At 43.6% G+C, this 19,843-nt stretch overlaps 1 protein-coding gene across 1 annotated transcript in view; it reads right to left on the reverse strand.

Moving 5' to 3' along the window:
• ARHGEF37 (Rho guanine nucleotide exchange factor 37) overlaps positions 1-16,268 on the reverse strand; it is a 58,219-nt gene extending 41,951 nt beyond the window's left edge. Inside the window, exon 1 of the mRNA XM_043598184.1 lies at positions 16,001-16,268. The gene's annotated coding sequence lies outside the window, so the exon portion shown is untranslated. The remainder of the gene's footprint in view (positions 1-16,000) is intronic.
• Between the last annotated feature and the right edge of the window lie 3,575 nt (positions 16,269-19,843).

Consider the following 19,843-nt stretch of genomic DNA (forward strand, 5'->3'; position numbering starts at 1 on the left):
GGAAAATATAAAAGAATTTAAGGGATGTGGATATTGAAATAAGAAGGTTCATGCATCAAATCTGAGTTCCAGAAGGCAAGAATAAAGAGAATGAGAGCAGGCAATATTCAAAGAGATGAGAGTAAGAATTGTCCAGAATTTATTTAAAAAAATATAAATTCTTGGGGCGCCTGAGTGGCTCAGTCAGTTAAGCGTCTGACTTCAGCTCAGGTAATGATCTCTCAGTTCATGAGTTTGAGCTCCTCATCAGGTTCTCTGCTGTTAGCACAGAGCCCGGTTCAGATCCTCTGTCTCCCTCTCTCACCGCCCCTCCCCAGCTTGCACTCTTTCTCCCTCTCTCAAAAATAAATAAACATTTTTTTAAAAAATGAATTATTAGATCCAGGAAGTACAAGTCCCTCTCAGGAGAAGTTTTTTTTAAAATTCACATCCATGGGCGCCTGGGTGGCTCAGTTGGTTAAGTGACCGACTTCAGCTCAAGTCATGATCTCGCAGTTTGTAAGTTGGAGCCCTGCGCCGGGTTCTGTGCTGACAGCTCAGAGCCTGGACCCTGCTTCAGATTCTGTGTCTCCCCATCTCTCGGCCCCTCCCTTGCTCACGCTCTGTGTCTCTCTGTCTCTCAATAATAAATAAATGTTAAAAAAAAAAAACTTAAAATTCACATCTAAACACATTGAAGAGAAACTGCAGAAGCTCGAAGGCCTAGAGAATTTATCTTTTTATGTTCCTGTTCTCAGGAAACTATGGGAGAATGTGCTCCACCAAAATAAATAGAAAAAAAAAGACATGGGGTACAGGGGACTGGTGATCAAACGTTGAGAGCAGCCAAGGAAATCCCCAGACAGGTGAAGGAAAATCCTAAGATGGACCGTTGGCTACAGGCAGATGGCAAACAGTTCAAATTAGAGTATTTCAGAAAGTAATAGAGTATCTTGAGAATAGATGTATTGAATTGGTAGAGAGTATGGTGTTTCTTTAGGGGATAATCACATAGATCATACATACAAAACTAAGAGGCAAACCAAAGAACAAATACAACACAGTTGTTAAAGAAAAAAACTGTGCAGAAAAAATGAAAGTAATTGTATGTTACCGCCTGGTTCAGTTATAAATACAATTTACACACATTATAATACAAGTGATGTAATTAATATCATGTATAACTGTACTGGGAGAATACGATAATGGGAGGGGTATACATGCATAGTGGCAGGGGAGTAAAAACAAAACCCAAAAACCTAAATCCTCATCTTCCATAGCAGAAAGTCAAAGAACAATACCTAAATCAAAAGCTCAAGAATTAACAGTACATACATGCTATTTAAAAACAAGGAAGTACAAAGACAAAACAAAACAAAACAAAAAAACAAGGAAATAAAGTTTTAAATAATCAGTGAAAAATGATAGAAGGAATTGCCTGGTCAGGCCTGGGTCAGGAAGGAAATAGAATAAGCTGTTTTTCATAATAAACATTGGAGAATCATCTGTTTCTGTTTCTCATAACAAATATACAACCACCCATCTCTTTAGATTATATGCTTTCATCGCTTTAATATGAACTAAAAAGTAAATGTAAAAAAACGTGAGAGTTCCTCAATTTTGCTGGATATTAATATTCAAAAATAAAGCATATTACTGTATATACCAACAATATATTTTAAATGCAATTTAAAGATAAAAAGGTTTGATCATATAATAAAGACAAATATTATTTATTCCTTCTGAAATATCTTAATTTAACAAAAGATATATAAGATCTTTATAAAAAATTATAAAACTTTATTGAACTTACTGAATTGAAGAAACAATTACAGGTAGGGATACACTATGTTCATAGATAGGAAGACTCAATATCATAAAGAAAAAAAAAATTTTCCCCAACCAGATTCAATTCCAGTTCCAGTGAAACTCCCAACAGAGTTTTACTTTTTGCTTTTTTTTTTTGCTAAAACACAACAAGATAATTCTAAAACATATACAGAAGAGTAAAAGGCTAAGACTGGCTAAGGCAATCCTGAAGAACAAGGTGGCGGGACCTGTCCTATGATATATCTAGAACTACTTGAAAGCCAATAGTAATTAAAAAGGATGGTGTTGATACAGGGCAAACACATTAGTAGGACAGATTAGACAGCCCAGAAATAGACCACAATAAAAATGGAAACGTTTTATATGACATAAGTATAAGCCACCGAGAAAAGGATGGTCATAGGATAAGTGGCCTCCCATATAGAAAAATAAACAAATGTAATCCCATATCACACTCAAATAAACTCCAGATGGTTAAAGACCTAAAGGTCAAATATGAAACTCTAAAATTCTTAGAAGAAAACATAGAAAAAATATTTTTATATTTTTGTTTATTTATTTTGAGAGAGGGAGAGAGTACATGTGTGCCCGGTGAGGAGGGACACAGAGAAAGGGAGAGAGAGAATCCCAAGCAGGCTCCACCTCAGCTTAGAGCCCAGTGCGGGGCTGGATCCCACAACTCTGGGACCATGACCTGAGCTGAAATCAAGAGTCAGACACTTAACAGACTGAGCCACCTAGGCGCTCCCATAGGAAAATATTTTTATGCTCTCTGAGGATTTCTTTGACAAGACATAAAAGAAACCCCAAAAGAAAAGATTGGACAAGACTGATAAATCTGATGACAGTAATATTGAAATGTTCTGTTCATCAAACAATTCTACAATCAAAAGGAAAAGAGACGCCTCCAACCAGAAGATATTTGTGATGAATGTAACCTGCAAAAAGTTTAATTATCTACACTACATAAAGAACCTTCTATGAATCACTAAAGCCAGGCAATTTAAAAGAAAAACAAAGCATACTGTTGCACATACAATATATTGGTTCATTCAATGTCAATGTTAACCTCCTCCTATTAAGTCATCCCGTAATACTGAAATTGGACAGCTAAACCCCAGCTTCCTTGCAGCTAACATTCCAACACGCGTTTTCAGCCCCACCAATCAGATGGTCTCACGTGAGCACTGAGTTTAGAACTGAGCTAAGTAGGAAGAGAGGTGATGCTTGAGATATCCATTTAATGGGGCAGGTACTGCACGGTTTAAAGTCATCAATTCTGCAAAAGATTGTGACTAAAGTCATGGAATTCTGAAGCCAGCAGTAGGGCCAGCAGCATCCCAATTCTCTAATTTCCTGATTGTTGCAGAGGGTAGCAATGCCTCCGGAGGGGCGTTCCTGTAGCATGGCCTTGGGATTCGTTCCTAGTGGCCTATTCTGTGGTCTGCTTGTCCAGCCGCTCTGCTGCTATGGTAAGCACCTAATACACTCTTAAATACCCGACTGGTTAAAACAGAATGACTTGTGTTCTCTCCAACTAAACTGCAGATGATAGAGGTGTGAATAGGTATTGACAAAAGAAGAAATTAAAATGCCTAATACACGGGGCAACTGGGTGACTCAGTCGTTTAGCATCCGACTGTGGCTCAGGTCACGATCTCACAGTTCATGAGTTTGAGCCCCACATCAGGCTCTGTATTGACAGCTCAGAGCCCGAAGCCTGCTTCGGATTCTGTGTCTCCCTCTCTCTCTGCCCCTCCCAACTCATGCTCTGTCTGTCTCTCTCCCTTTCTCTCTCTCTCTCTCTCTCTCAAGAATAAACATTAAAAAAACATTTTTTTAATGCCTAGTACACGAATGAAAAGACTCACTTGTGGGGCGCCTGAGTGGCTCAGTCAGTTAAGCATCCAACTCTTGATTTCAGCTCAGGTCAGGGTCTCACAGTCCTGAGATCCATCCCCAAGTCGGGCTCTGTGCTGAGAGTGGAGCCTGCTTGGGAATCTCTTTCTCTCTCTCTCTCAAAATAAATAAATAAACATTTTAAAAAGAAGAAAAGATTCCCTAGTAACTAGGCAAATATGAATAATTAAAACTGCCATGAGATACCATTTCATGCTCATCAGATTGGCAAAATATAAAAATGGTGAGACTATAGGTGAATGGGGAAGTCTCATGTACTGATACGGTAATGTAAATTATTACAACCACTGCACAGAGCAATTTGGCAATGACTAGAAAAGTTAAAAATGCTCACAGCGTCAGGCCAATCAGTTCTACTCCTAGATATATCCTGTCTTCAAGAAACTTCTTCACATATACACAAGAAATGGACACAAGAATGTTCACTCCAGCACTGCTGATAATGACTGGAAATTAGAAACAATCTCAATGTCCATCAACAGGAAAGTGGGTAAATAACTTGTAATATATACATATCATGGAATTCTGAACAACAGTGAAAATGAACAAACTATAAATTCATGTATCAACATGGATAGCCTCACAAACACTGTAAAGAAAGGGAAAAAAAAGAAAGTTCTAGAAGGGGGGGGTTGAAAGAAAGTTCCAGAAGGGCACATAGATTATAATACTATTTTCTAAAATTTAAAATACGTAAAACAATGCTAGATAGTGTTTAGAGATATATACATATGGAACACCAGTATTAAAAATTTTGTGGAAGTGGGGCACCGGCGTGGCTCAGTCGGTTAAACATCTGACTTCCGATCAGGTCATGATCTCACAGTTCGTGGGTTCCCAGTGGGCTCTCTGTGAACAGAGCCCACTTCAGCTCCTCTGTCTCCCTCTCTCACTGCCCCTCCTCGGCTCACATTCTCTCTCATTTCTCAAAAATAAATAAACATTTAAAAAAATTTTTTAAATGTTTGTGGAAGTGATTAGCAATAAATTCAAATGGTAGTAACCTCTGGAAAGGGAAGCAGAGAAACAGAATTTAAGACAGTATCAAAAATGACTTAATGGCATCTGAGGGGTTGGGGTTTTTTAAGTTAAACTTTTAATTTGGAGATAGAGATTCACATGCAGTTGTAGTAATACATTGGTTCCATGTACCCTTTACCCAGTTTCCTCAATGGTAACATTTTGCAACACAATCTCACAGCCAGGATACTGGCATTGATACAAGGGTCCCTTTTCACCCAACCCCATCCCATTCTTAAACCCTCGCCCCCAAGAAATCAGTTCTCTTGGGGCGCCTGGGTGGCTCAGTCGACTGGGTTAAGCGTCCAACTTCGGCTCAGGTCATGATCTTACGGTTCTTGAGTTCGAGCCCCACGTCGGGCACTGTGCTGACAGCTCAGAGCCTGCAGCCTGCTTCCGATTCTGTGTCTCCCTCTCTCTCTGCCCCTCCCCCGCTCATGCTCTGCCTCTCTCTCTCTCTCTGTCAAAAATAAACATCAAAAAAAAAAAAAAAGATTAAAAGAAATCACTTCTCCATTTCTATAATCCTGTCATTTTAAGAATGTATGTAAACAAAATCATTACAGCGTGTAAGCTTTTTAGGACTGACTTTATTCAATCAGCACAATTCCCTGGAGATTCCTGTAAACCGTTGAATGTATCAACAGTTCCTTCCTTTTTATTGCTGAGGACCTGAGAGGTTCTAGTTGCTTAAAAATAATGAAACACATATGGGAAAAACGTTAAAATTAAACATAGATGGTAAGAACATGGTATTTGTTGCACTGTTCTTTGTTTTTTTTTTTTTTTTCTGGATGGTTAAAATATTTCCTAATATTTAAAATGGCACACATCCCATTCAAACTTGCACTTGGTTATTTAGGGTCATTTAGGACCAGGCCTCATCTTCCTGGCCAGACACTAAGCACTTAGAGACAACATAAACACCCATTCACCTCGTGTCCCGCCCCCGTGCCTCACAATACTGAAGACACTTGCGGATGTCAGTGGTCCTTTGGGAGGCATGAGTAGCAGCAGAAATTTCTGTCCTGGGCCATCAGATATTATGCAAACTGGCTGCGGAGAGCAATGGGTCTAGAAAGCTCTCGGAATGCATCTGTCTGATGCACAGTTCTGTTCCAGCTTCTGAACACTGCCTGTGGCCTGCTGACCTGTCCCCGGCCTGATCCGCTGACACTCACTACCCAGAGCATAGGTTCTCTAGAAAGATCCCAATAGGATTTCAGGAGAACTACTCAGGTTCCACTACTCAGAACTCTTGCTAAATAAACAAAAAGCACAAATAATACTTTATAGAGAACTGCTAACTATTTAAAATGGCATTAATTTGCACTTAGGTTAATTGAAATCTAGACCTCCAAGCAGGCCTGGCAAAACCTCTCTGTAACAGCATTTTGTTATCTCTTATAGTCTGTGTAATGGAAAGGAACACACTTTTATTTCTTTAAAAATATATTACTTGGCAATGAAAAGGAAGGAAGTACTCCTGATACGTGCTCCAACATGGATGAATCTTGAAAACATTATGCTAGAAGTCAGGCAAAGAAATCAGTCATAAAGGACCACCATTTTATGATTTGGTTTATGTGAAATGTCCAGAACAGGCGAATCTGTAGAAACAGAAAGCAGATGATTGATTTCCTAGGCTGAAGGGATAGGGGTATTGGTGGCTATGGGGTACAGGGTTTCTTTTAGGGATGATGAAAATGTTCTAAATTTATCGTGGTGATGGTTGCACAACTCAGTGAATATACTAAAAACCATTGATTTGTGCATCCTCGATGGGCGAATTATATGATACATATTATATCTCAATAAAGCTGTCACCAAAATAACATTAACTATTGGCAAGGATGTGGGCAAACTGGGTCTCTCATATATTACTGACAGGAATATAAAGGGGTACAGCCACTCTGGAAAATAGTTTGTCAGTTTCTTTAAACATGAAACATACACAGGGGCACCTGGATGGCTCAGCTGAGCGTCCAACTTCAGCTCAGGTCATGATCTCATGGTTCACGGGTTCAAGCCCCGAATCAGGCTCTGTGCTGACAGCTCAGAGCCTGGAGCCTGCTTCGGATTCTGTGTCTCCTTCTCTCTCTTCCCCTCCCCCACTTGTGCTCTGTCTCTCTCTGTCTCTCAAAAATAAATAAATGTAAAAAAAAGAAAGAAAGAAAGAAAAAGAAACACTTAGCAGCAATCATACCTCAGGACATCTATTCCAGAGAAAGAAAACTTAAGTCCATACAAAAACCTGTCCACAAATGCTCGTACAAGTTTGATTTGTAATAGTCAAACTGGAAACAATCAAAATGTTGTTTTAATAGGTGAATGCTTTAAAACAACAACAACTGTGGTAGATCCAATATCACTGATCACCCAGAAGGAACCGGGAATAAAATACTGATACATTGCAATAACTTGGATGGCTCTTGAAGGTATTATACTGTGTCTCAAAATGTCACACACTGTGTGATTCCACTTATGTAACAAATGAAATTATAAAGACAGAGGCCATACAGGGGTCACCTGGTTAGGGACAAGGGGGAAGGGCATGGGGGTGTTACTGTAAAGAAAGAACATGAGGAAGAACTGTGTGTCTTAATCGAAGTGATAGTTACACAAATTTGCCATGTGATATAATAACACAAAACAAGCATTCACAAATAGTGTGCCGATGCCAATTTCCTGGTTTTGATAGTGTGCTGTATTTCAATAAGAGAGAACCGGTGGAGGAACTTGGTCAAGGGCACACAGAAACCCTGGTACTGTCCTTGCAACTTGCCGTTAAACAAGCCTGTACGCCTTATTCCTGCCTGTACGTATTTCAAAATAAAAAGTTAAAAACAAACAAAATATTACATAGCTTACGTTTTCCACTATCATTGCAACTCTCTCTGGACAAGTGGAACTCAAAAGCCTGGGAGAGCAGGCTGGGTGTCCCTGTTCCATTTCCTGGTCTGGCCTGATAAGAACTCTGGTCTCAGAGAACATGCTCAGAAAACATGGCTTTTCTTACAGTCCAGTCATGCTCACTCCTGAGATCTCTTTCATGCCCTGTAATAGCCAATTAAGAACTAACATCAGTTTAGCATACAGGCGGCGCTAAAGAAAAAAAAAAAGTCTGTTCATGGGGCACTTGGGTGGCTCAGTTGGTTAAGCGTCCAACCCTCGATTTTGGCTCAGGTCATGATCTCACGGTCTGTGAGATCGAGCCCCACATTGGGCTCTGTGCTGACAGCGTGGAGCCCGCTTGGGATTCTCTCTCTCCCTCTCTCTGTGCCCCTCCCCCGCTCAGGCTCACTTTCTCTCTCTCTCTCTCAAAATAAATAAATAAACTAAAAAAACAAATTTTTTTTAAATGCCTGTTGAATGTTCTGTAGCCACAGCTTCAGACTCCAGGATGGTGTAAAACAGCTCTTTCTGTAGCACACGTTCATTCAATAAACATTTGGAGCAGCTACTTTATGCCAAGCACTTTCCTAGAGTCTGAGGATATAAAGATCAAGAAAAGAAACAGATCTACAATAAGGACAGGGTATTTAAAACATCTGGTTATTGGGGCGCCGGGGTGGCTCAGGCAGTTGAGCTTCCGACTTCGGCTCAGGTCATGATCTCACGGTCTGTGAGTTCGAGCCCCGCGTCGGGCTCTGTGCTGACGGCTCAGAGCCTGGAGCCTGTTTCAGATTCTGTGTCTCCCTCTCTCTGACCCTCCCCCATTCACGCTCTGTCTCTCTCTGTCTCAAAAATAAATAAACATTAAAAAAAAATTTTAAATGTTCAGACTCAAAGAAAATTGATTTAAAAAAAATAATTAAAAAAATAAAACATCTGGTTATTTGCCCCAAGTTTCTTTCCACTAAAAGCAGAAGGACTAACTCGGTAAATGTTATGGACATCCTGATTATTTCATCCCTTTCAAGACAGAAGAAGTGACAAGGGGAAATGATGCATCAAATCTAATTCTAACCAGGGACCCCCGGCTGGCTCGGTCGGTGGACCATATGACTCTTGATACCAGAGCTGTGAGTTCGAGCTCCACGTTTAGAGATTATTTAAAAAATAATTTAAAGAATATATAAGTCAGACCGGTCCAAAGAATTGAACAGAAGAAGTAGATCCCTGGGGAAAGGGAAACTGTCACCTTAAAGTTTTTTCAGAAGGTAAAATGTCACAGAAGAGAAAGTCCAACATCCCTGAGCCTCCCACCCCAGGTTTTAGACAGAGATCAATTTCAATACTTAAGATTAAAAAAAAAAGTAAGATGTGTGCATCTGGTCTGAGACTGTAAAAATGAGGGTTCATGGAAGATTGTCAAAGGTGCAGTTCAAGCATCATGATAGCAAAAGACTTTGTTGAAAAACAAAGGAAGGGGGCGCCTGGGTGGCGCAGTCGGTTAAGCGTCCGACTTCAGCCAGGTCACGATCTCGTGGTCCGTGAGTTTGAGCCCTGCGTCAGGCTCTGGGCTGATGGCTCGGAGCCTGGAGCCTGTTTCCGATTCTGTGTCTCCCTCTCTCTCTGCCCCTCCCCTGTTCATGCTCTGTCTCTCTCTGTCCCAAAAATAAATAAACGTTGAAAAAAAAATTAAAAAAAAAAAAAAAAGAAAAACAAAGGAAGGAAACACCTATAGAAACAAGAGTAGCCACGCTAGGATCCTGCCTAACCTGGTGCCTGGTTTATAAAAACATACACACACACACACAAAGTAAAAATTAAAGAAGGGGGGGAGGCGCCTGGGTGGCTCAGTCGGTTAAGCGTCCAACTTTGGCTCAGGTCATGATCTCACAGTTTGTGAGTTCGAGCCCTGCGTCGGGCTCTGTGCTGATAAGCCTGGAGCCTGCTTTAGATTCTATGTCTCCCTCTCTCTCTGTCCCCCCACTCACTCTCTCTCTCTCTAAAATAAATAAACATTAAAAAAAAACTTAAAAAAAAATTACAAAGACATACACGACAGTCAGAGAGGAAGGTCCTCTACAAAGAGCTTCCAAAACTCTAAACACCCAGAAGGAGCTGGGATTGATAAAATTATAAGAATAACGGGCGCTTGGGTGGCTCAGTCGGTTAAGCGGCTGACTTCGGCTCAGGTCACGATCTCACAGTCCCTGAGTTCAAGCCCCGCGTCGGGCTCTGTGCTGACCGCTCAGAGCCTGGAGCCTGTTTCAGATTCTGTGTCTCCCTCTCTCTCTGACCCTCCCCTGTTCATGCTCTGTCTCTCTCTGTCTCAAAAATAAATAAACATTAAAAAAATTTTTTTTTTAATTATAAGAATAACTTCCAAAGCTCTGCCCCTACTATGACTGCCACGTATATTTTAAGATGCATGTTCAGAAAAAGTAAGAAATAGGCACACTATTTGATGGCTTTGCTTTCCTCTTCTCAGCCCTAAAGAGGGACTTAGGAGGCAGTCAGTGTGAAAGCTTGGTGCCCAGACCCTGGAGCAGGGAAACCTGATTTCAAATTCTGATTCTGCAATCAACTGGCTGGCTTTTCTGGGATAATGATATAACTTTCTTTGTAGGGTGATTACAAGGTTTCATAAGATAACCCATGTAAAGTGTCTCAACAGAGTGCCTGGTATAAGGTAAGTTATCAGTAATTGTAGCAGTTGCTTTTGTTACTATTAATGTCAAACTGTAAAGGATAGCATCACCATGGATCCAGTGGATCAAGAAATGTCTAAGGACACTTGGATGGTCACATTCAAGCAGACGGCAAGAACAGTTGATTATGATGACAATACTAAGTAATAGGAACGATACACCAGAGCCTGACTCAGGATGTCGCTAACACCAAAGAAATGGAGCTGAGAATGGAGGGATCATGAGACTGAGCCTTGATGACATTACTCAGTCCAGCCGTGATGGACACCGATTGACTTTGGATTTTTTTATGAGCTAGTACATTTTCTTTCCCCATGCCTCTTCAGACTTGGCCACTCTGAGCTGGGTTTCTGCCACCTGAGTAAAACAGATGGCCTGCCAGCCATTAGAAAGGGAAACCGAGATCACTGGGAGCCAGCATAGGTGAAGAAAAAACAAAAACAGAGTAACAGGTCATGCCAGACTATCCTCATTCTCTTACTGCAAGGCAACTAGGCCAGTGGATCAAAGGAATGCTGTAAGCTAGGGTAACTGGCCCCACAAGGTGATGACGTCTTTCTAGAGAGTGTCTGTCTATCTCTCTCTCTTTTTTAAAGATTTATACATTTTTTAAGCTTATTTATTTATTTTGAGAGAGACAGAGAGAGAGACAGCACGAGCAGGGGAGAGGCAGTGAGAAAATCCCAAGCAGGCTCCTCACTGTCAGCAACTCAGGGCTTGAACTCACGAACTGTGCAATCGTGACCTGAGCTGAAACCAAGAGTCAGATGCTTCACTAACTGAGCTGCCCAAGTGCCCCTTTGAAGGAGTCTCTCTAGGGAGTAAGACAAGGGTGATGGAGGTTGGGACTGAAGGTGGGGGGAATCATAGGACAATAATATGAACTAAAAACTGATAAAACTACACAATTCAAAAATGTTGATCAGTGTCAACCTCTGGGATCTGCTCAGTTTGCTTAAGGCCATCTGTCAGTCCTTCCAGTGCTTTCCATCTCCAAGACCACCTGAATCTAAACCTCCACCACCTTTCTCCTGGAAGACTGCTAAGTCTCCTGACTGGATGCACAGCACCAGAGTGGAGCGTCTTTCAAAAACATGCAACTGACTGCTTGGAACCCAGACAAGCTTTCCCTTGATTCCCATCCTCCTTCCAAAAAACTCCTCCTTCCCCCCCCCTCCCCCCAGTAATTATTTTTCTTATTCTATTTGTTTTACAGGTTCATTCAATAAAGCGTAAGCCCCGCCAGGGGGGGGGAATCACATCTGTTTTCCAACACATCACCTAGTGCCAACTCCAGATCTAGCATATGGTAAGTGCTCAATTAACTGAATGAATGAATGATGCGGATGAACCAGCGGAATAATGATCAAATTGCCAATGGCACTGTAACAAATGGAGTCAGACTAGTATAATCATATACAACTCTCAGGGGCCACCAAAAAGCTCAAGGTCAGGTGAGAGATAGCAAACTCCCCTCGAATTTTATATCAGTGGAATTATAGAGTATGGGCTCTTTTTGGTCTGGCCTTTTTCTTCTCTTTTCAGCAAAATTCTTTTGAGATCTATCCATGTTGTGGCACGTATCAAGAGTTCATTACTTTTTAAATGCTGAGTGGTATTCGACTGCATGGATATAGCACAATGGTTGTTTTCTATTTATCACACTGGATAAACAATTGGTTGTTTTCCATTTATTACAACAGAGCTAGACGGAGAGATGTACTGTCTGGCTTACATGACTTACATTTCAATGTTTTAATGTTTATTATTTATTTTTGAGAGAGAGAGAGAGAGAGAGTATGTGCGCGCATGAGTGCGGGGGGCGGGGCGGGGGGGGTTGTGGAGCAGAGAGAGAGGGAGACACAGAATTGAGGCAGGCTCCAGGCTCTGAGCTGTCAGCACAGAGTCTGATGCGGGGCTCGAACTCGTGAACTGTGAGATCATGACCTGAGCGAAGCTGGATGCTTCACTGACTGAGCCACCCAGGCGCCCCTTTAACTTTTTAAGAAAATGTCAAACATTTTAAGAAAATGTCAAACTTTTCAAAAGTGGTGGTACCCCTTTACATTTCCACCAACAGTGTATGTGGCTTCTAGTTCCTCCACATCCTCATCACTTATCCTCTAGTCAGTCTTTTTAATTTTAGCCATCCTAATAGGTAGCAAGTGATATCTCATTATGGTTTTGACATGCATTTCCCTAATGATGAATTATCTGCAGCATCTTTTCGAGTGCTTACTTGCCACCCATATGTCCTCCTTGGACATTATGGTTTGTTCAAATTACAAAAGAGGCTCTCACTCCTTACATAATTTAGACAAACGATACGGAATGTTATAAAGAATATGTAGTCCCCTATTACCAATCCCCACCTCCAACACACACACTGATAACCTAAGGTGCATAAGAACCATCAGGAGCACTGGTCAGGCAGGCAAATTCTTGCCCCCATTCTTGAAGATTTTTTTTTAAAGTTTATTGTATATGTACGTATTTAATGTTCATTCGAGAAAGAGCAGGAGCAGGGGTGGGGGTGGGGGTGAGGCAGAGAGAGAGGAGAGAGACAAAGAATGCCAAGCAGGCTCTGTGCCATGAGATCATGACCTGCGCCGAAACCAAGAGCCCAACTAGACTGAGCCACCCTGGTGCCCTGTCCCCACTCTTGAAGATTCTGATTCAGGAGGTCAGGGATGGCTCGTTTTCAGCAAGTCCCTAAGTGATTCTGATGCAAGTAGTCTGTAGATTCTTTCTTGAGAAATTCTGCTTTTCCTACTAAAGAACTGTTTAAAGAATGAAGACAGCCAGTCTGGAAAGGCCTGCATGGGCTGTGTTCAAATAAGGAAGAACCTTGGCCTGAGGGAGTGAGCACATTTGCCTGATGTCGTCCTATGGGGCACCAAATGTTCGGAACCTCAAGGTCAAATTAGAAAAAACTTTCTAGGGGCACCTGGGTGGTTCAGTCGGTTGAGCATCCGACTTTGGCTCAAGTCATGATCTCAAGGTCCGTGAGTTCCAGCCCCGCATCGGGCTCTGTGCTGACAGCTCAGAGCCTGGAGCCTGTTTCAGATTCTGTGTCTCCCTCTCTCTGCCCTGCCCCTGCTCACAGTCTCTCTCTCTCTTGAAAAATAAACAAACGTTAAAAAAATATTTTTTAGAGAAAAAACTTTGTAAGAACGCCTGGCTGGTTCAGTTGGTAGAACAGGTGACTCTTGATCTTGGGGTTTTGAGTTCAAGCCTCGCCATGGGTGTACCACTTACTTTAAGAGAAAAAATAACTTTGTAACAGAGTTACTGTGAAACAAAATCAGGCCACAGAGCCGGGAAGGGAAGGAACTTGCTAAAGTCCCTGAGCTTGCAAAAAAAAAGGTTGAGAAATGACTGGCTGAAGGTGAGACAGAGAGGAGGCAAGAGGCATCCCAGATGCACACATACACATCCTCTGTTTCCAAGGAAAAACTCTCCTTTATAAATACCCAGAGAGGAATGTAAGCCACCAGACAGGTAGTGTGTGTCTTAATCCAAATTAAATAGCAGCTATTTGCCCTAAGCCATATTTCCCTGACTCTATTTGCAAGGCCTAAAATGGTAGAGAAAGGAGACCACACAGCCTTTTGTAAGAGCAGTTCTTTTTATAGGTAAGTAGGCCTGCCAGGCCCTGTCCTCACAATTTTGGATCCACAGACTTTAAAACTCCTAATGAACAACCAATAGGCTTTGGACAATCAAGCTCAACAAACGCCATTTTGCTTTGGTTACAGCGCTCAAACACCCGCCTCAGGAGTTAAATAAAAAGCCATTTATTTGATCTAGAATAGACTCAACGGAAGCACTGTTTACCATGGCAAGCTGCTGATTGAAGAGGGATGAGAGCCAGCTGCCGGCAACTCCTGTCCCCTGGCAGGGACTCAGCTGAGCCCCCATCACCTGGTAAGACTGTGTGTTGCCCAGGCCCCCATGTATGCTCTCCTCTATCCTCTCATGGAAAACCAAGCTATGCAGGTATTGGCTCCATCCGAAAAAGGCAAGCAAGGCCCATAAACCGTCCTTGTTAGAATGTCTGGTAGCTTCAGGGCACCCCAGGGGCTCAGTGGGTTGAGAGTCGAACTCTTGATTTAGCCTCAGGTCATCATCCTTGAGGGTTGATGGGATCAAGCCCTGAGTTGGGCTCCACACTGCGTGTGGAGCCTGCTTGGGGCTCTCTCTCTCTCTCAGAGGCACCTGGGTGGCTCAGTTGGTTGAGCATTGGACTTCGGCTCCGGTCATGATCTCGCGGTCTGTGAGTTCGAGCCCCGCGTCGGGCTCTGTGCTGACAGCTCAGAGCCTGGAGCCTGCTTTGGATTCTGTGTCTCCCTCTCTCTCTGCCCCTCCCCGACTCATGCTCTCTCTCTCTCCCTCTCTCCCTCTCTCTCTCTCTCTCTCAAAAATAAATAAACATTAAAAAATTAAAAAAAAAAAAAAAAAAGAATGTCTGGTAGCTTCTACCTTGGGCCAGCATTTCACCTTGGGCCAAATACTGATGCTAGGCATTGCTGTGGTTTTATTTAGGCTATCGTCATCACAACATGCGCTGCTGCTTCTAAGCCATAACAGGGTTCACTTTAGAGTTTCATGTTTATAGTTTTTTTAAATTATTTCAGACACAGCCCGATTTCTCCCAGGGCATCACCTTTCCTAACTGGCACAGCAGCGGGCCACTGGATTCTGTGCACCAGCACAGAAGGGCTCAGCCTTCATTCTTAAGTCTGAATATAACTTGAAGGATGAAGCAGACAATCTTATCCCTATTTCACAGGTAAAACTGGGCCCTGGAGAGGTTAAACTACTGGTCCAAGGTCGCACAGCTAGCAGGGTCAGGACACTGGACTGACTGTCCAATTGGACTCACTTCTTTCCCAGCTGCCTCCCTTTAAAGGAGCAAAAGAATGCTCCGAACAGCACAGCCTGAATGCCAGCCTTCAGTCACTTCTTACAGCAGAATTCTTCATTCAAACCTGAAACCGTGTGCAAGGTTATGCGTGAACCTTGGGGCGGGGAGAGACTCAGATTTCTAAGGGGTCGGGGATCCCCAGAAGGTTAAGCATGTGGGCAGGCTGCTGTCAAGTTTCTCTACTCCCCTCCAAGTTTTGAGCGCTCACTGTGCACGGAGCACTGTAGGGGGAGCGGGACAGCCCCGGCTCTGGGCTCTCGGTCCCAGCTTTGGCACAACCTTTCTGGGGATCCTTGGCCAAGGCAGCTCACCGCAGGGAGGCAAATTTCCTCTCCCTTTTCCCCTGGCCTGGACTGACTAGTCACAATTATATTTTCCTTCTCAAAGATTCTTTAATATTGTTTGCATTTTCCATTGTTTTAACCTATGGGTTCTTATTAAAAGTCACCCCAAATCCTACACTGAAGCAGGCAGGGGTTAAGTTTTTTTTTTGTTTGTTTGTTTGTTTTTTAGGCCACCTTACCTCTCTGGGCCTTAGTTTTCCACCTGTAAAAGGTCACATGGATCAGGTTGCCAGCATGCCCGTAAGACCCGTGACGCAAACAAAGCTCACCGCGCCACCTGGGACCGGGCGTCGCGGCTTCCGCGCTCCCCACCTCCCCACTTGAATCCGAGCGCCCCTCCTCTCCGCGCCCATCCCGCCCCAATAGCCGGCAGCCCTCACCTCGCGGATCTCTGCCTCCGGCGACGCAGCCGCGGGGGCGCCAGGGGCGCCCGGCTCCCCTGCCCCGCGCCGCGTCTGGGCGTCTGCGCCGCGGGTCCCACGGAGGGCGCGGGCGGGCGCGGCTCTGCCCACGCTGCGCGCGTGCGTGCGCCGCGGAAGGGCGGCCCGCTCTCGCGCCTTTGTCAATTGTCTGCGGCCAGGTTGTTTTCCACTCGCTGCGCCCGGGACCCGGCCGGGCCGGGCCGGGGTGGCCCTGGCCTTGGCCCGCCGCCAGCGCGGAGAGCTGCTGAGCGCCTAGCGCGCCCCGGGGCCCGCCCACCCTGCCTTCTAGTTCAGCCGTCTTCTCGCCGGGGGCGCGGCACCCCCAACACCCGGGCCAGCGCTTAGGCCACCCGGTGGGAATGTTGACCCCTGGATCACTGAATATCTGTATTATCTGTGCCCTGGCCCGAAGCACTGGACATTAGGGCTGGACCTCGATTTCATTCCGAGAGTTCGCTGCCTAGGACCTCTGGGTTCTTACCCAGGCCTCCCGTGAAGTCAGTCTTAGACAAATCTGCCAGTCTCCCTGCCCCCCTCCCCCGAGTCTCCTTTTCTGTAATGTGAAGGTGTTCTCCATTCTCTCCCTGCCGTGAAACGGGACGCTGTTCTAGGCACTAAGTATTCAGCAGTCCACGGGGCAGAAAAGGTCCCCGTCCTCTTAGGGGGGTGGTGGGTGAAGGTGGTCAGTGAACATTGAAATGATAATTGCAAGAAAAAAAAAATGTGATAATTGCTTTGAAAAAGGTTCCCATCAGGACAACCAAACCTTGTTTGTGGGGTTAGGAATCAACTAGATTAACTTTCTTCAATCTTCTCGGTCCTGATCCTTATTCTTATTCTCGTTATTAGGGCTTATTATTTTTTATTATTATTAATGACAGCAGTAGTAGCATTGCTTACTAAGTGCCAAGCACTATACTAAACATTTTACTTGTATTTTTTCATTAACCTCATTCACAACTTCTCTATGCAATAGGCATACTTCTCATTATTGTTAATATTACCCTCCTTTGAGAGAAACTGAGGCCAGAAATGAAAAGTAACTTGTCCACTATGGCATAGCTACAAAGCAGCAGAACCAGTATTCAAATTCAGACTGTCTGAGGCCTCAGGGTGCTTCGTCTCTACTCTACACCCATAAAAATATGAAGACCAAAATGAGGTTGTCTTCAATGTGATGGATGAGAAAAACGGAAGGGGAGAGGGTGGTTTATTCTGTAGACAAGAAAAACAGGGGACGGTGAGAGCTTTCTGAAAGAGCTGTCCATGGATTAGACTTGGCACGTATGACCTGAGAGGTCACTAGCATGGGGAAATCTATGAAGGACAGACACATTGCAACACATAAGGCAGAATTTCTCCAACAGAACATTTCACAAGTGGTATCAGCGCCTGGAGAAAGTGCCATTAAGGGTCAGCATTCAAAATATAACATTGTAGGGCACCTGGCTGGCTCAGTTGGAAGAGCATGTGACTCTTATCTCGGGGTTGTGAGTTTGAGCCCCACTTTGGGTGTAGAGATTATTAAAAATAAATACGTGAACTTTAAAACAACAACAAAAAATATAAAATTGCATGTCAACTATATTTCAATAATAAAAAGAATGTTTTAAAATAGTCAACATTCAAGCAGAGAGGCTTATCAGGAATGCTTCAAAGAAGAGTCCTGTAAAAGTTAAAGACTGGGTTAGGAATCTCTAAGTTTTCTTCCCATTCTGAAGGAATTCTGGAGGGAAATGGAATCCTAGAGTGCTTAAGTGACATACCCAAAGCCCCCCAGGAGTGAAGACCTGACCCCAAAGCAAGGCTGACTTCTAAATCAGACTTTCTGGGGCGCCTGGGTGGCTCAGTCGGTTGACCGTCCGACTTCAGCTCAGGTCATGATCTTGCAGCCTGTGAGTTCGAGCCCCATGTCGGGCTCTGTGCTGACAGCTCAGAGCCTGGAGCCTGCTTCCGATTCTGTGTCTCCCTCTCTCTCTGCCCCTCCCCCGCTCATGCTCTGTCTCTCTCTGTCTCAAAAATAAATTTAAAAAAAAATTTTTTAAAATAAAAAATAAATCAGACTTTCTGTTTGTGGGGAAAGTCTTGCATGCTCAACACCTCAGTTCTGCTTCTGTAAAGTGTGTGTATGTGTGTGTGTGTGTGTGTGTGTGTGTGCGTGTGACCAGTCTTTTCTTGGGAGTATGGAATCAGCTGCTCTCTCTGTTCCGCTTTATATTATTAATGCGCACCTTTCCTCCTTGCTTGTGTTGAATATTCTGTGATTTCAGACACAAGTGTCAACACTCCCCGGGCAACTGCTGTATCACTGGGGTCTCAGGGGTAGCGGGGTCCCAATTCCGCAAGAAGGACTTATTTGGTAATTTAAGGAAAAAGGAGACAAGCTGGATAGTATTTTCACTTGAAACTGATGTTTCTTAGATTCTGTTTGAGGACTCTGGATTTATCTTGAGTTAAATTCCTAAGGTACTAACACTAATATCCCATTTCTTACCCTAGGTCACAAATACTTTGAGGCGCAGCAATCTAGAACTGCCAACTTCGGAGGAGGCATTCTTTTCTCGGTGCTCTAGACAGCTACTTGTTTGTTTTCAAACTGGAAACCTCGAACGGAGGATTGGGACTGGTTTCTAGAAAATACACAAATGAATGGACATCACCTTGCCCCCAGTGACACTACTTCAAAGATTAAAAGTTCCTCTTCTCTTCTATCCTCAACAGTGATCAATTTTCAAATTTCTTCTTTGAAAGGAAAATGTATTTACCTAGCTCAAAATTCAAAAGTATACCGTTAGGGCTACAGCTTATTGATCTTTGGGTGCCTCTCAGTGCCCGCCGTGTTGCCTTGTATACAGTAGGTGCTGAATAAGTGTTGATCGACTGGGTGGATGAGTGTGATGAAGAAGTTGTGGGAGACAGAGGAAGAAGTGGTTTAGTTAGGATGGGGCAGCAAACATTTTGCCTGAGATGCGTGGGCTTCAAAGGAGCCAGTTGCAACAACTCCCAGACCAGTTGCAAATTTGACCATGACTTTATCTGGAGACCTGTATTAAAAGCGGTGGCCTCAGGGGCGCCTGGCTGGCTTAGTTAGATGAGCATGCGACTCTTGGTCTTGGGGTGATAAATTGAACCCCCACATTGAGTGCAGAGATTACTTAAATAAATAATCTTAAAAAAAAAATCTTTAGGGGTGCCTGGGTGGCTCAGTCGGTTGGGCATCCGACTTCGGCTCAGGTCACTATCTCATGGTCCATGAGTTTGAGCCCCCACGTCGGGCCCGGTGCTGACAGCTCAGAGCCTGGAGCCTGCTTCAGATTCTGTGTCTCCCTCTCTCTCTGACCCTCCCCTGTTCATGCTCTGTCTCTCTCTGTCTCAAAAATAAATAAACATTAGGGGCGCCTGGGTGGCGCAGTCGGTTAAGCGTCCGACTTCAGCCAGGTCACGATCTCTCGGTCCATGAGTTCAAGCCCCGCGTCAGGCTCTGGGCTGATGGCTCAGAGCCTGGAGCCTGTTTCCGATTCTGTGTCTCCCTCTCTCTCTGCCCCTCCCCCGTTCATGCTCTGTCTCTCTCTGTCCCCAAAATAAATAAACGTTGAAAAAAAATTAAAAATAAATAAATAAATAAACATTAAAAAAATTTTTTTTAATCTTTAAATAATCTTGAAAAAATATTATTTACTACTAAAATGAATAATCTTAAAAAAAAAAAAAAGCAGTGGCATTAGACCCTTTTGGATGGTGCACGATCTAAAGATTACGTACCAGCCAGAGTCTTTTTGCTGCAAGCGATACTCACTGCTT

The sequence above is a fragment of the Prionailurus bengalensis genome, chromosome A1 (genome assembly GCF_016509475.1).
Source record: "Prionailurus bengalensis isolate Pbe53 chromosome A1, Fcat_Pben_1.1_paternal_pri, whole genome shotgun sequence".
In the NCBI taxonomy this organism is placed as follows: Eukaryota; Metazoa; Chordata; class Mammalia; order Carnivora; family Felidae; genus Prionailurus; species Prionailurus bengalensis.